The sequence below is a fragment of the Lynx canadensis genome, chromosome A1 (assembly GCF_007474595.2).
Source record: "Lynx canadensis isolate LIC74 chromosome A1, mLynCan4.pri.v2, whole genome shotgun sequence".
In the NCBI taxonomy this organism is placed as follows: domain Eukaryota; kingdom Metazoa; phylum Chordata; class Mammalia; order Carnivora; family Felidae; genus Lynx; species Lynx canadensis.
Genome location: NC_044303.2, coordinates 211,330,308 through 211,336,066, shown reverse-complemented (window position 1 = coordinate 211,336,066; position 5,759 = coordinate 211,330,308). Strand labels below are relative to the sequence as shown.

General features: G+C 40.5%; 1 pseudogene; it reads right to left on the bottom strand.

The window, feature by feature from the left end:
* Nucleotides 1-420: 420 nt before the first annotated feature.
* On the bottom strand, nucleotides 421-3,850 carry LOC115523296 (annotated as a pseudogene).
* Between the last annotated feature and the right edge of the window lie 1,909 nt (nucleotides 3,851-5,759).

The window sequence follows — 5,759 nt, the reverse complement described above, 5'->3', positions numbered from 1 at the left end:
CAGGGCCCTGTGTCTAGGAACAGGAAGTGCAGAGGAAGGCAGGGCTGTGTGCTGAAGGTCAGGGCCTGAGTGAGGAGTCTATTGATGAGGGGCAAGTCAAGAAGCCAAGATAAAATTCACACACACAAAAAGTAGAACAGGGACTGAGACTGTGGCGTGAGATGTGGGGGCAGGGATATGAGGAATCACTGTTTGATCAGCATGAAGTTTTAATTTGGGTTGATGACAGCAGTTCAGAAATGAGTGACAGTGATGTTTGCACAATGATGTCAATGTGCTTAATGCCACTGACTGTACACTTAATGGTTAGAATGGCAAATTTTATAGAATATATTTTTTACCACAACTTGAAAAAAGAATCCCAAGATTACATCATAAGAATTTCTAAACAGATGCAGTAAATGGTGAGGAAATATTTGTGTGCCACCCTCAGGTGCCAATATGGGGAAGACACCAGGGCTGCCCTGTGCTGGGGAAAGCCTTCTAGAACCAGTGGCTCCCCAAACACCCATCAAGGCTGCACCCCCATCAGGCCTTCTTCAGCTTCCTGGCCCCACACAGCCACCTGGCCACCATGCCCAGCAGCTTCCCGCAGAGCCACAGGGTGCCCAGGGTGACCACCAGCAGGAACAAGAAGACGTCCAGCAGGTACTGCTCATGCCACGGCTGCTGCAGGGCATGGGGCTTGAGGTGGGCCACACCCCCTGTCTGGAGGATGTGGTCGATCCAGCCCACCAGCCTCTGGGCAGGGGTCAGGGGGTGGGAGCGCCTGATGATGCTGGCGGCCACCGCTGCTGACTTGTACCTGTTGGCAGACCCAGAGGTGGGGCGTTACTCATGTGGTCCCAGAAGTCTTAGAGACCTTGTATCACACACACTCTTCCCTCCACACACAGAAGACTCATTTTCAAGGAAAAGTTGTTGGCCTGGTCTTGCCATAGTCTAACTGGTTCCACTGAAAGGTTTAAACTGGTCCCTCCACGCAAAGTTCCTTGCCTAGCTAAAGGTGCTAAACTATAAAACAGTGACCAAGCTGCAAGGAGAAGTCTCTACCCAGGAGGCTTAAGGTCGCTAAAGGAAAAAATATATATGAATATATGGGATGTAACATACCCACGACTCAGGGTAGATGTCCCTGAAATCCTAATAAGTTATTCAGTTAATCCTGGTTATCAGATCATTGTGCTGGATGGGAATTTACCTAAGACATCATGGGCCCTTTTACTGACTCAACAGAAATTCATCCCAACTTACTGTGTGGCAGGCCCTGTGTTAGGCCCTGGGGATGCAGGGGAAAGCAAGAGACACACTGGGCCATCCAGGGGAGCTTCCTCTCTACTTTCTAGTGTGAGTGATGCACAACAAATTAAAACGAAAGAAATGGGGTAGTTACTGATCCTGAGAAGTGTTAAGAAGGAAAAATGAATTATGATTGAAGGGGGTGAGAGAGAAGTGCATTTAGGACTGTCAGACAAAGATCACCTATCTGAGGAAAGGACACTGGACATGAGCCTGACTGCCATGAAGGAGCCAGTCCTGAGAGGAGAAGGAAGGATGTTCTAGGAAGCAGCACTGACAAAGCACCTGAGGCAGGAAACAATTTGGCATATTAGAGGACAGAAAGGCAACCTCTGCCTCAGTGCAATTCTACTATAAGCAGCCCCAAAATCCCCTCAGAATCTTCACAACCCTTTTGGTAGAAAATTGTTCTTGGCATATAACCTAAATGCCTAGTCTTGCTCTCAGAGGAAATAGGTTAGCTGTTAGTATCATACTAATATCATTCTGTGTCCTGGAAGTTTCACTTTTATTGCAAAAATGTGCCACACAGGGCCCTTCGTATTTCACATCTTCATTCAGCCTAAATGACGACAAGTTCAGAGAGCTCCATACCACTTGTCTTCCATGACTTTCTTCATCTTCAGAGCAAATGTCTTTGCCTTTATCTGCATAATCTGGATAGAGACACCAAACTTTTAGCTTCTACTCAGACCAAGTTTTCAGGCTGATCTCCAAGGATGGGAATCCCCACCATGGGCATACCATGTTGGATGGCCTCCATTATGCTATTCATCCCACCGTGGGTGACAAAAAAGAAGGATGTGTGGGTGAGCTGTTGTAAATCAGGAACAGATCAGAATATGTCAGGCTGAAATCTTTCAGAACACCAGGGAAAGCATCTCAACAATAAACATGAAAATAATAAAATTAAATAAGGCAAAATAAAATAAGATAAAAGGACACAAATAAATGGAATAAAGCCCAGGCTTACTGGGCTCTAAGACTTAATACTTTAAAGATGTCATTACTATCCAAAATGATCTCAGATACCATGCAATCTCTATCAATAGTGAATAACATTTTGTTGCAGAAATAACCTACTCTAAAATTCATATGGAACTTCAAAAGAACCTGAGTACACAAAACATCATTGACAAAAAGAAGAGTTGAAGGTCACACATTTCCAGATATCAAAATGTAATACAAAGCAACAATAATCAAAATAATGTGGTATTGGCATAAAGATAGATATATACATACATGAATAAAAAACAAGATGTATATTTGGTCAAATAACTTATGACAGGGGGGCCTGGATAACTCAGTTGGTTAAGCATCTCACTCTTGATTTCGGTTCAGGTCATGATCTCACAGTCATGAAATTGAGCCCCATGACAGACTCCACACTGGGCATGGAGCCTGCTTAAGATTTTCTCTCTCCTTCTCCCTCTCCCCCTCCCTCACTCATACTCTCTGTAGATGATAGATAGATAGATAGATAGATAAATAACTTATGACAAATGTGCCAAGACCATTCATAAAATAAAAGACAGTGTTTTCAATAAATGGTGTTGGAACACTGGATATCCACATACTAAAGATTGAGTTTGAACCAGTTTTATTATACCATACTCTAAATCAGCATAAAATGGACTAGAGATCTAAAGGTATGAGTTAATAGTATAAAACTCTTAGCAAAAAATATAGGGAGAAATCTTCATGTCATTATATTTGGTAGTGATTTCTTCGATAAGACACCAATAGCACAGTCAACAAAATAAAAAATAGTGAAATTGTATTTCATAAAAAATAAAAACTTTATGAACCAAAGGACACTATCAACATAGTAAAAGGGCAACCAAGGAAGTGGGAGAAATATTTGCAAGTCATATAGCTGATAAAGGATTGATATCCAGATTAAATTAAGAACTATAACTCTCTCCAACCCCCCCATCAAAATCCAAAAATTGGCAAAGACTTGAACAGATATTTTTTCAAAGAAGATATATAAATGTCTAATAAGTTTATGAAATGGTAAAATTCACTAATCAGGGAAATTTTAATCTAACCATAATGCGACACCAATTCCCACCCATTAGGATGGGGAATAACAAAACTAAAACACACACATGCACACACACACACACACACACACACACACACAAACAGAAAATGACAAGTGTTTGTGAAAGTATGGATAAATTGGAATCCTTGTGCGTTGTTGGTGGAAATGTAAATTTGTGCAGCCACTGTGAAAGACTATATGGCAGTTCCTCAAAAAATTAAATATTACAATTATATGCCTCAGAAACTCCATTTCTCAGTATATTCCCAAAAGAATTAAAAGCAGGGACTCAAACAAATATTTGTACGCTACTTTTCATAGCAACATTATTCACAATAGCCAAAATTGGAAGTAACCCAAGTGTCTATCAACAGATGAATAGATAAACAAATGTGGCATATACATACAATGAAATATTACTCAGCCTTAAAAAATAAAGAAATTTGGACACATGCTACAACATACCTGAATCTTGAAGATATTATGCAAAGTGAAACAAGCCATCACAGAAGAGCATCTATTGTATGGTTCCACCTGCATAAGACACCTAGAATTGTCAAATTCATACAGAAAAAAGGAGAATAGTAGTTGCCAAGGTCTGGATGCAGAGAGGAAACGAGGAGTCACTGTTGAGTGGGTATGAAGTTTCAGTTTGGGAAGAGAAAAATGTTCTAGAGATGGAGGCAGGTAATGGTTGCACAACAATATGAAAGTTCTTAATGCCCCTGAACTGTACCCTTCAAAATGGCTAAAGTGGTAAAATTTATACTATGTTTGGCCACAACAGAAAACTTGGGAAATAAGAGAAGAAAAACTGTACAAAGCCAAAATCTGTTATCTCAAAGTTTATACACCTTCACTTCCATTATTCTCTTCTTTAATAACTCCTGTCTCACTTCCAAGACTTGACCTACCATCATGTCAGGTAAGATCTGTGTTTTGGCCTAGTCTTATTTATGCAATTGAATCGACCACTCTGTGGTCTGGCCAGTGTCACCAAAGGAACCCAGCCTCATGGCCATCTTCCTTATATCTCCACACATGGGGCCCCCTGTTCTCTCAACTTGGTGTGTCTTCCTTCCCAGTTCTGTTTCTTCAGATTCACAGAGTGTAAAATATACAGCCCTTAATTTATTTTTCAGGGTTTCCAATAGACATTTCTTACTGACCCAAGGGTTAAATTCTCTATAACTCCATCTTAATATAATGTTGAAGAGTTTTTGCCAATTTATTCAACATTTATCACTTACTGTTAAGGGTCTACTTTGCTGTAGGTACAGTATTAAGTAGTGAATATTCAGCAGTAAGAAAATAGATATGGATCCTTCTCACATAGAGCAATCCAACATTTAAACCAAAGTAAACATAAATATAATTTTTTTTAAATGCCACCATGAACCAAAGTCCATTTTGCCCATGAACCATTCCCCCAACTTTTTCTGTTCACTCAGTGCAAGATCAGTAGGGAAAGAATAGAGACTTTAGTGCCTAGAAAGTCCAGGCCAGATATGGGCTTTTGCTGCTCTGAGATGAATGGTGTTGGAATATTATGTACATCACCTGAACATCTGTCCTCTCATTTATAAAACTGGAGATCATGACAGTTCTCCCAAGGTGGCACAATATACAATATATGAGATAATGTCCATATAATAGTAACCCAGTACCTACCTGCAGGCAACAGGCAACCACTAAACTTAGCTCTACTTCATTTTTATAACTATTAGAGCAGTGGTTATGAGTTCAGGCTCTGCATTCAGACCATCTGGGTAACATTTAAAACTTACAATACCTAGACCCACTCCCAGACCAATCAAATCAGAAAATCTAAGCTGAGTCAGGAACCAGGCCTCTATAAGAAGGAGACATTGGAGATAATGCCCACAGTTCTTGCTGTGAGCCGAAACAGTCCTAACCCGGTTATACTATGTCTTATTTTTTTAATATATCACATGGGTAACTTATCTCCACAAAAATTCACTCATGTGGTAGCCTCGCACTCCATGATTATTTACTGTGATAATAAAAAATGAAAATTAAAATATTGATTTATTGATGGGGTGCCTGGGTGGCTCAGTTTGTTAAGTGTCTGACTTCAGCTCAGGTCATGATCTCATAGTTTGTGAATTCAAGCCCTGCATTGGGCTCTGTGCTGATAGCTTGGAGCCTGGAGCCTGCCTCGGATTCTGTGTCTCCCTCTTTCTGCTCCTCCCCTGCTTGTGCTCTCTCTCCCTCTCTCTCTCTCTCTCTCTCTCTCTGCTCTCTCTCCCTCTCTCTCTCTCTCCAAAATGAATAAACATTAAAAAAATGATAGATGATAGATAGATAGATAGATAGATAGATGGATTTATTGAAGCATTTTTACCACCAAGGCTAGGTCTATGGTAAGGCATAACAAGAGACCTGGGTATCA